The sequence below is a fragment of the Alternaria ethzedia genome, assembly GCF_023757985.1.
Source record: "Alternaria ethzedia strain BMP 0044 chromosome Unknown scaffold_1, whole genome shotgun sequence".
Lineage (NCBI taxonomy): Eukaryota > Fungi > Ascomycota > Dothideomycetes > Pleosporales > Pleosporaceae > Alternaria > Alternaria ethzedia.
In genome coordinates, this window is record NW_026056194.1 from 1,871,113 (window position 1) to 1,883,855 (window position 12,743).

Below are 12,743 nucleotides of genomic sequence, written 5' to 3' on the forward strand. Positions count from 1 at the left end.
ATTATTATTAAGTCTAGTATTATAGTATATCTTAATTATAATATTAATTATATTCTCTATCTATACTTATTTTACTAAAGCTTAACTTTTAAAAGCTTATATTATTTATATTACTTATATTATAGTGTTTTGTATATTCTATATTACTTATAATTCTCTACTACTACTAAAGTTATATAATAGCGTAGTAGTTCTATAAAGTAATAGCTTATTACGCTAGAAGAAGGTAGTAGATTAGATTAACGTAGGTATATACTATAGCTAGTAGAAGATTATAGGCGCTATATTTTTATATATAGATATAAACTAGAAACTATATATAAATGTAGTAGACGTAGAAGCTATAGATAATAAGTAACTATATAGTGTTAATAAGTTATCTTAAGTTATAGTAGTAAAGGTAGATACTATAGATATAGAAGTTTATATAGAGCGTATTCTAAAATAGATTAGTATAAGAAAGTTACTATAATAGAGGTATTTAGGTAGCTTATTCTCTAGCTTAATATCTAGCTTATCTTTCTACTTATTCTCTAGCTTAATATCTAGCTTATCTTTCTACTTATTCTTTAGCTTAACTTCTAGCTTATTCTTAGTTACGTTAGAGTTATTAATATAGTTATCTAGCACGTTCTCTTTATTAGATAGCTTAGGTAAAAGCCTATTATCTAATATATTATTATTTATAGCTATATACTTATTAGTAGTATTATAGTTAGTAGTTATAAGTTTATACTAATTACTATACTTACTCTAAGCTTTTCTATTAATAAAGGCTTCTCTCTTAGTACTTAAGATAGCGTAGTATTATTATCTCTAGCTTTACTCTTACTCTAACTATTAGTCTTACTAGATTACTTATTTTTTTTTTTATTTTTAGTATTAATCTTCTTATTAGAGAAGAACCTAGTAGGTTACTTTTTTATTTCTTATAAGATAGAAGAGCTAAAGTTAATAATCTTATCTATATACTACTTAGGTATACCTATATACTAGCGTAAAGGCGCGTAAGTAAAGGCTAGAGATAGTATATTATAGTCTAAAGACGCTATAGCTTATAAGTATATATCTAGATAAATATAAAGAGATAAGTGTAATAAGTTAAAGTACTACACTTATATAGTTATAGAGATATAGCTAGATAATAAGTATATTATTACTAAGATAAGTACTCTTTTTTTTAGTGTAACTTTATATAATTACGCGTAGATAGAACTCTATATAAAGTAGTATATATATATTAAGTTTACTTAGCTTATTACACTTAGTCTAATACTATCTAGTTAATATATACTAAGGTCTTAGTACTTATAGTAGTTTATATTTCTCTTATATTAAGCTAGCGAAGCTACTAGAAGTTATTATTATTATTATTTTATCTATTACTCTACGTGCTTTGCACCTCTTCTCTAGACTAGTAAGTATAGTAACTAGTAATAGAGCTTTTATTAGCGCCTCTTAGGTACCTCTAGCTAGAATATTCTATATCTACGTAACTAATAAGGCACTAAGCCTAAAAGATTATAGTAGTAAGATAAATAACTAAAAAGCTTTAAAAAAGGCGTATAATCTACTTTATATTAAATAGAACACTAACTTAAAAGATAGTTATCTTTTTAAGCTTTTATAATAGTATTAGAGATATAGTACTTATAAAGAGTTAATAGTATAATAATAAAGAGTATAGTATGTACTAGGTACTAATAGGTAGATTAGCAAGATAGGCTCTTTAATGTACTAGTTAATAAAAAAGCTTAGTTTTATACGTTATCTATAGCTTTTATAATATAAAGATAGTTATTTTTCTCTTTACTTAATTCTTTATAAAAGAAGCTATATAAATATAAGCTTTTCTATAATACTAATAGCGCGCGTATATACTACTAGAGATTATAATAAGATTACTAATAGTAATACTTCTAATATCTAGCTTATAGTAATAGTAGTTAACGCCTTTACCTAGGTAGTAGAAACACGCTATTTTACTTATTAAGATCTTACTAAGGCTAGTTTTTATAATTTTTATAACATAGTTAAACTAAGCCTAGTTTTACTTTTTATTATAGTTAGTAAAGGCTTAGCTATCTTTATACTACTACTTTCTAACTTACTAATATAAAATATAAATACTAGTAGACTTCTACGCTAGAGTTATAGAAGTATTCTAAACAAAGCGTAACGCGTTAGAAATAAATACTACTAACTACTTCTTAAACTCTATAGAGTCTTAGATAAGTAGGCACTAGTAGCTTATAAGACTACTAGTAATAATAGTAGTAAAGTTAAAGACTATACTAAACGTATTAGTAGTTACTATAATATAGATTAAACTTACTTACTAGCTACTAGAATAAAACTTAAGGTCTTCTAGAAGTAGTAGACCTTAGACTTTAAGTAATACTATAGAATTACCTACTAAGAAATTATTCTTACTTACTAGTACTTAGAAATTATCTCTAACTAGTGTTATTATTATTAAAGTAAACGTAGACCTATTATTATTATTATTATTAAAGATACTTATTATCTTCTCTATTTTAAAGTTTTTATTTAAGTTCTTAAACTAGATAGATTCTTTTCTCTCTCTCTCTTTATTATTATTATTATATTCTAACTATACTAGTAGATATACTACGCCTAAGGTAGGTACTATAGATAGTACTAGTACTACGTAAGTTATTATCTCTAGACTAGTTATTATAGAAAACCTAGCTAGATAGACTAACACTAGTAGAACTTTATAAAGTATTAGTATAACTATCTTTAGGTAAGTATAATATTAATACGTACTATCTTATAATATACGCTAGTAGAAGTTTCTAGTGCTTCTTATATAGAAATAACTTATTTCTTAGATTCTATACCTAGACTGCGTTATTACTAGCTTATTCTACTAGAGTAGAAAAGAACCTAAGCTTAGTCTTAGATATACTAAAAAATAAATTATATAAGTATAAAGGTATAGAGTATATCTTATAAGCGTTATAAGTATTTAAAAGTATATAATATATAGTAAGTTTATAGTAGTATAGAGTTCTTAAAGAGTAAAAAGCTAAGGTAGTAATAATAAGTATAATAATAATAGTGCTAAGGCTTACGTATAGTCTTTTATAAACGCTACTTTTACCTCTAAATAATACTAAAATAAATATTATAGTCTTATTTATAAGCGTTTATATTAATTAATATATATTAATACTCTTCTTTTTTACTTATAGTAGTATCTAGTAGTAGTAACTCTTATATAAGTATATTTATAAAGTATAGTAATAATAGTTTTCTATATCTAACTAAACTATAGCGCTAGAGTTTATATATATTATACTTAAAGTATTTACTTTCTTCTTATATTCTACTACTAGCGTCTTATAGTTACTTTCTATATTCTACTATCTTTACTTTCTACTATCTTCTTATATTCTACTACTATTTTATTATATAGTATACCTTCTAACGTAGTAACGCCTCTACTATATTTATTATATATCTCTTATCTTTACTATTTTTATTTTTACTACTTACTACTAAGGCTACTATTAATACTAGCTATAGCAGTAATATATAAGTAAGGCCTTTCTCTTTTCTACTTTATCTTTCTACTACTCTCTTTCTTTTACTTCTATACTTCTATACTAGTAATAGTAATAGTAACTACTACTATCTCTTATAGAGTTTCTAATCTAATATAAAGTAAATCTACTCTTTACTACTCTTCTTTAGAGCTTTACCTATTAGTATCTACTTTAGTAGATATAGTCTACTTTAACTATTAGATTTATAGAAGATACTAGCTTTTATACTACTAGTAGTAGAGTTTTATAAGCTAAACTTTTAGGTGCTTATAAAGTTATAGAAAACTAGCTACTTACTATAATTTTATTAGCGTTTAAGTGTTTTTACTTTATATATCTTAAATAGGCTACTTTCTATTATACTTTATCTAACTTTAAGTCTTCTTAGAGCTAATTTTAAGCTTCTACTTAATAAGTTTATAAGCCTCTACTTAATAAGCTATATACTTAGTAGAAAGAGAGAAATATAGATACTTTACGTTATCTATATATTATCTTATAATATATAACTATAATACTAAGTTTACTAATTATTTTCTAAGAGAGTTATAAGTTAGTACTTATAACTAGCTAATAGACTCTATAAGACTTATACTTAGTTAACTTATATCTAATACTTTTAATTATCTATTTTATCTTTTATATATACTCTTTTAAGTATTTTTTACTAGTTTACTTACTTTAGTTATACTAGTCTACTTATATTAACTTTAGATTTAAGTAATAGTTATCTTTAATAGGTAGAAGTAGTTACCTAGCTCTTCTTCTATAAGTATAGTAGTTTAACTTTATCTACTTCTATTAGTTACCTAGTACTTTACTTTATACTAAATATAGATAAGCGCTATAAGAGAAAATATATCTAACTAATAATTATTCTCTAGATCTCTACTTAGTGCTACTCTTTAGCTACTATTTAGAACTAGAGGTATTCTTTATATAGCTTATAGTATTAGTAGAAAAGAGTACTAGAATTTATTCTTATATTCTAGAAAGTTTATAACTTAGAGGTATTTATTATTAGACTCTATACTTTGCTAGGCTAATAAAAAATACTATTACTTTACTAACTACTTTATTCTTTAAGTTATAACTATATAGTTTTATTCTATCTTACTAGTTAAGTAAAGATACCTAAATAACTAATATACTACGCAAGAGGTAGAACTTTAGATTAGTAGTAGAATATAATAGGTAGAAGTTTAGGTTAGTAATAGAATATAATAGGTAGAAGTTTAGGTTAGTAGTAAAATATAATAGATAGAAGTTTAGGTTAGTAATAGAATATAATAGATAGAACTTTAGATTAGTAGTAGAATATAAGTAATAACTTATAAGAAGTAGATAGTAGTAGAATATAATAAGTAACTTATAAAAGATAGATAGTAGTAGAATATAAAAAGTAACTTATAAGAGATAAATAGTAGTAGAATATAAGAAGTAATTTTAAGACGCTAGTAGTAGAATATAAGTAATAGTTTATAAGAGGCTAATAGTAGTAGAATATAAGAAATAGTTTAAATACGCTAGTAGTAGAATATAAGTAATAGTTTATAAGAAGCTAATAGTAGTAGAATATAAAAAATAGTTTAAATATACTAGTAGAGAAATATAAGTAATAGTTTATAAGAGGCTAATAGTAGTAGAATATAAGAAATAGTTTAAATACACTAGTAGTAGAATATAAGTAATAGTTTATAAAAAGCTAATAGTAGTAGAATATAAGAAATAGTTTAAATACACTAGTAGTAGAATATAAGTAATAACTTATAAGAGACTAATAGTAGTAGAATATATAATAAGAAAATAAAAAAGAACTTTCTTCTTATTTATAGTAACTTCTCTAGATTATTAAGATTATTATATTATAAAGAGTAGTAAGTATTCTACTACTATAGCTTTTTTATATTCTACTACTATAGCTTTCTTATATTCTACTACTATAACACTAACTACTCTTACCTATAAACTATTATAGATTTATTCTACTACTATAAGCTAGACTTTATATTAGCTTAGCGCTGCGTAATATAGAGACTTTCTATTACTTACTATAGTATATATATTCTACTACTACTTACTATAGTCTAATCTAGCCTAGTAATACTAGCGTTAGAAACTCTATTAGATAATTATCTACTATAGCCTATTTAACTCTACTTCTTGCTAATATACCTCTCTTAGTCTAATACTAATTATACTCTAATAGAGAAGATAACTTATATTACTACCTTTAAAAGCTAGAACTACTACTTATAATTACGCGTCTTCTAGCTAAGAAGATCTATATTACTATTCTTAAAAGCTAGAACTACTATCTATAATTATATATTTTCTAGCTAAGAAGATCTATATTACTATTCTTAAAAGCTAGAACTACTATCTATAATTATATATTTAGAATGTAATAGAACTAGATATAAATAATATAGACCTTAATAGTTATTACTTAACTATAAATATAACTAATATAGTAATCTTAAGACGTAGTATAAGTAACTTAAGAAATTACTTATAAAGTCTAATAATAATCTTACTAGTTATAACCTAACTATAAATATAACTAATATAGTAATCTTAAGATATAGTATAAGTAACTTAAGAAATAGCTTATAAACCTAATAACCTTACTAATATATAGCGCTAGCGTAATAACACTACTTTCTAGCTTAATTAGAGTACTTAGAGCTTAATAGCCTCTAGATCTACGCTAACCTATAGCGCTAGTATAATAATACTACTTTTTAACTTAATTAAAGTACTTTAGAGCTTAATAGCTTTAGAGACTATAGTAATAAGATAATATTTATAAGAACTTAGACTTATATAGCTCTCTATATTATAATTCTTAGCTTTTTAGTATCTATAGTAATATAAAAATATTTTCTACTAGACTACTTTTTCTTTTCTAACTAGTTAGTAAGAATACTAATAACTTTAACACCTTACTATAAAGTAATCTACCTAGATATCTTAATAGTAGTTTATTTTATGCTAGCACTAGTATTTATTCTAGTTTAGTAGTAACTCTAGAAAGAGTAATAGTAGTATACTATTATGCGCAATAAATTTAAGACTCTACTACTACTATAAATAATAATAGCGCTCTCTAACTATAGAATACTATTATTACTACTCTTTTTAATATCTTACTAATAACGCTTAAGTTATTTATTAGTCTAACTATTAATATAGTAGTAAGTAGGTACTAGAAACTAAAGATAGAGAACAGCGCTAGTAATATTCTACTAGTAACGCTTCTAACTTATCTATAAATAAAGTCTTACTATCTACGTCTAACTATAAGTCTAGAACTATTACTAATAAGTACTCTTACACTTTTATAAGATAAGCTAGCGCTAACTTAGAAACTAGTAAAGATAAACTTACTTTATTAGTCTATCTAAACTATAAGATAAGCGCTAGTCTACTTTTTTTAATATCTTACTAGTAACGCTTAAGTTATTTATTAGTCTAACTATCTATATAGTAGTAGATAAGTACTAGAAACTAAAAATAAAGAAGAGAATAGCGCTCTTAAGCTCTAAGATAGTAGTCTATTATACTTTTATCTATTACTCTAATAGTCTTATAGAGCCTCTTAGAAGAGCTTCTAGAGAAGCCTAGCTAGTAGACTAATATCTCTTTTTAATATATAAGTAAATTCTATCTTTATTAAAGAAGTAATCTCTAATAATTATAATAATAGAAGTACAAAGTTAAATACTATAATTATTATTTTAATTACTATCTCTATTATCTACTATAGTTTCTTTTTATAATAATACCTATAATAATATAAAAGAAAATAATCTATATAGTATAGAAGAATATAGTTATCTACGTAGTAGTAAGATAAGTTAGTAAAACTAGTACGCTTCTAGCTATAAGCTAGTGTAGTATAGAGCCTAATTATTTTATAATAAAAGTTTCTCTATATAGCTACTTAAGACCTTATAGTAACTCTATATATCTAACTTTATAACTATTTACACTTTCTCTACTATACTAGTATCTCTACTATACTATCTCTTTACTTTTTAAAGTTATTTTAATATTAGTCTTAAGCTTCTAGTACTACTTCTCTCTAGATAGAAAAGCTACTTAGTACTCTAGTAGAGTATAGATTATTTATAGAGTATTTAAAGAAGAAAGATTTTATAAGAAAAGAAGTATAAGATTAGAGATTTTAGATAAGAGACTATTATCTAGCTTAGTCTAGTAGTATTATTAGCTTCTAGTACTCTAATAAAGCTTATATCTACGCTAGTTAAGATTTTTAAATTTCTTAACACTAGTCTATAGAACAAGTCTAGTAGTATTATTAGCTTCTAGTACTCTAATAAAGTCTACTTCTACACTAGTTAAAACTTTTAAATTTCTTAACACTAGTCTATAGAACTAGTCTAGTAGTATTATTAGCTTCTAGTACTCTAATAAAGCCTACTTCTACGCTAGTTAAGATCTTTAAATCTCTTAACACTAGTTTATAAAACTAGAAAACTTTTAAATCTTTTAATACTAGTTTATAGAACTAGAAAATTTTTAAATTTCTTAATACTAGTTTATAGAACTAGAAGACCTTTAAATTTCTTAATACTAGTTTATAGAACTAGAAGACTTTTAAAACTAAGATTATTAGTAGTAACTAGAAGAAGAAGGCTATAAAGACTTATACTTATAAGAATTTTTAAGTTAGAATCTCTAGCCTTAAGATCTCTACTATTACTTTACTTCTCTTTAGCTAGCTAGATATAAGTTCTATATATCTATATCTCTATTATTATATACTAATAGTATTTAGACTATAATAATAATATATAGTACCTAAAGCTTAGATTCTATATCTAGGTTAATAGTTTTATATAGAAGAAGAAGGTCTAACTAGCTATACTTATATCTTTAATTATTCTACTTCTATTTATAACTAGTATTAGTAAAGTTATTAAAAGTTATATTATTAAGTTTACTATGCTTTCTACTTTATAGGCTCTTAGATAGCCTTAACTCTAGCTTACTCTTAGAACTACTACTACTAAAGTATCTTCTATCTCTATATCTCTATACTAAGAACATAACTTCTAGATAATTATTATTATTAATAACGCTAGCTATAAGCCTCTAGGCTTCTTAAGTCTATATACTATGCTACTAAAGCTATTATTAACTACTTTTCTTTTATTACTAACTTTCTTATAATTATTATTATTAATAACACTAGCTATAAGTCTCTAGACCTTTTAAGTCTATACGCTACGCTACTAAAGCTATTATTAACTATCTTTTCTTTATTACTAACTCTTTTATAATTATTAACCTTACTATATATATTTACTATAACTAGTATTCTATAAATAACTATAAACTACGTAAAGCTATTATTAAGTACGCTAGCTATAAGCCTCTAGGCCTCTTTTAAGTCTATACTACCTAACTTTAATATATATATCTCTATAGAGACTATATATTCTATAATTAACTACTCTCTAGTTAAGATTACTAATACTAAATACTATATTCTTAGTAAGAGAGCTGTAAGAAATATAGTATACTAAGGCACTACTACTAAATTAGGTAAGTACTCTATTATTGCTACCTTCTCTAGTAAGAGTATTATTAGTACTATTATTAATTTATAAAATAATTACTAATAATAGTATTAAAGCCTTTAAGAAGCTAGTAATAAGTTAACTTAGACTTACTTCTAGAACTACTATAGAGGTACCTTACGCTTTTATAAGATAATTACTAATAATAGTATTAAAGCCTTTAAGAAGCTAGTAATAAGTTAACTTAGACTTATCTCTAGAACTACTACTACTCTAGCTACTACTACTCTAGCTACTATAGAGTGCCTTATACTTCTATAACTCTATACTAATACTAATAGTCTTAACTTAGACTTACTTCTAGAACTACTACTACTCTAGCTACTATAAAAGTACTTTATACTTCTATAAACTTATACTAAGAATATAACTTCTAGATAGTAGTCTTTAAGTACTATATATCTATAAAAACATACTACTTTAAATATATTACTAGCTTTCTTATTAGCTATAATAGCTCTTAGTACTTAAAGATTACTACTAGTAACGTCTACTACGCACTAAAGCAGCTAGACGTTTAGGCTAGTAGTTTTTATACTATTATACTCTAGTTAGTTTATAGCCTTTATTAAAGTTAAAGCTATATTTAATACTTTATTAAAAGCTAGCCTAAAGAGTCTAGCTTATTTAATTCTTCTTTATTAGTAAGAAGTAAAAAAGTCTAATACTATATTTTCTTTATCTAACTCTTTTACTAAAGACTCTAAGTTAGTTATCTAGCTTCTCTAATTTTTTACTATTAGTAAGAAGTAAAAGACTACTAGCTTTATATTCTTCTTTCTAGAATATAGCTAGTAGCTTATCTATTAATAATTACTAGTAGAAGTTTAAAAAGTAGTAAGAGTATAAAATAGTGTATATAAAAAGAAGTATATAGTAAGAACTTTAATTCTAACTAACTAAACTCTACTCTTTTACTATAGTTAGTATTTAAACTCTAATCTATAACGCTACTCTAACCTAATACTTAGATTATTTCTCTAAGTAGTACTCTAAATAGCTAGAATAAAATATAGAAGCTAAATACTCTAAAGCTAGTAAATATCTATATATTATAGTAGTAGTACTATATAGGCACTACTTACTTATATCTTATAAAGAAAAGAAGAGAGTAAGCTATTCTATATTTATTATTACTTACTTACTTATCTAACTTCTACTACTATACTCTTACTACTACTGCGTAAGATTACCTATAAAAGTAAGTAGAATTACTATCTAGCTTAGTGTAATCTCTATCTTTTTATTATTATTATTATTATTATTATACGCTAAAGATATAGAAGAAGTAAAAGTAGAAATAATAGACGTAGGTATAGGCGTAGATATAGGCGTAGGCGTAATTATTAATAGTAGTATAGCTACTATATACTAAGTGCGCTAAGTAAAGTTCTAAAGTAGACTATATTACTATTAGTATATAGTTACTAACTCTAATAATAGTAGTGCTATACTTACCTACGCTTCTAAACTATACTAGACCTTAACTTACTCTAGTAGAGCTTATTTTATTACTATTACTACTATTACTACTATATAATAAATTATAGTAGTAGTACTAAGATTATAGCGTATAAAGCGCTAAATAAAAAGCTAAATAGAAGAAAGTTAGAAGTAGATATTTTAAAGTAGTTACTACTATTATTATTATTAATATAGAGAGTATTATATAATATAGAATTACTATAGACTAAAGTTTTAATAGCTATAAGTAAGATTATAGTCTTAAAAAAGGTATATTTATTACTTATTACTTATTACTTATTACTTATTACTTCTTACTTTTTATTAATTATCTATCTTCTATATCTATATACTATATTACTATACTAGTAAAGCTAGCGTTATAGCTACTAATATAAAGTCTTTACTTATTATAACTTTATATTTCTACTAGCTCTCTTATACTTATGTACTATATAAAGCTTTAAATCTAATTATTCTCTATTAATAATAGCTTAATATAGTACTACTATTTAGTATATTAGTTCTTTACTAGTTTAGTAACCTTTAGCTCTTAACTAAGATATCTACTTAACTACTAAGTAGGTAATTTCTTATATATAAAGTTACTATTTTTTTTATATTTAAGTTTAAGTCTTATCTATTACTATCTTTTTTTTTTACTTATAATAAGTTTATAGTAGTATAATATATAAAGGCCTTAAGAGCTTATAAGTAGTAGTAGAATACTTATAAACTTAGAATAAGTAAGTAGTAGTAGAATATAAGAAGGCCTAGACTTATAAGTAGTAGTAGAATACTTATAAACTTAGAGTAGGTAAGTAGTAGTAGAATACTTATAAACTTAGAATATAAAAAGATCTAAGCTTATAAGTAGTAGTAGAATACTTATAAACTTAGAATAAGTAAGTAGTAGTAGAATATAAAGAGGCCTAGGCTTATAAGTAGTAGTAGAATACTTATAAACTTAGAGTAAGTAAGTAGTAGTAGAATACTTATAAACTTAAAGTATATAAGTAGTAGTAGAATACTTATAAACTTAGAATAGGTAAGTAGTAGTAAGATATAAGAAGATCTAGACTTATAAGTAGTAGTAGAATACTTTTATTATACTATAGTAGTAGAATGCTTATAAACTTAGAATAAGTAAGTAGTAGTAGAATATAAGAAGGTTTAGGCTTATAAGTAGTAGTAGAATACTTTTATTATACTATAGTAGTAGAATACTTTTATTATACTATAGTAGTAGAATACTTTTATTATACTATAGTAGTAGAATACTTATAAACTTAGAATAAGTAAGTAGTAGTAGAATATAAGAAGGCCTAAGCTTATAAGTAGTAGTAGAATACTTTTATTATACTATAGTAGTAGAATACTTATAAACTTAGAGTAGGTAAGTAGTAGTAGAATACTCTTATTATACTATAGTAGTAGAATACTTTACGTATACTATAAATACTATAGTAGTAGAATACTTTTATTATACTATAGTAGTAGAATACTTTATATATACTATAAATACTATAGTAGTAGAATACTTTTATTATACTATAGTAGTAGAATACTTTACGTATACTATAAATACTATAGTAGTAGAATACACTAGATATTCTATTATACTATAGTAGTAGAATACGCTAAATATTCTATTAAGCTATAGTAGTAGAATATTTATTCTATAAACTTGTTTCTTAATTATTATATAAAAAGATATAAAGATAGTAGAATACTAATAAATTATATTTTAGTGTCTAATTATATTTTCTTTATATTAAAATTTATATAATAATTACTAAATAGACTCTAAGAGTAACTCTTTAAATTAAAACTATAGTAGTTACTTCTCTACTAATACGCTTCTTAGTCTACGTTCTTAGTCTAACTTCTACTACTATCTTAAGTAGAGTCTCTTTATACTCTACTTTAGCTAAACTTTTTTTAAAATAGAACTTAATCTATTAACTATTATAGTAAGTAACCTATAGCGTCTTCTAGGTAATAGACGTATTACTAGCCTTAATCTTATACACTAATACTATAACTAGATTCTTAAATATAATAATAGGCTTAAAGCTATAATATCTATCTTACTACT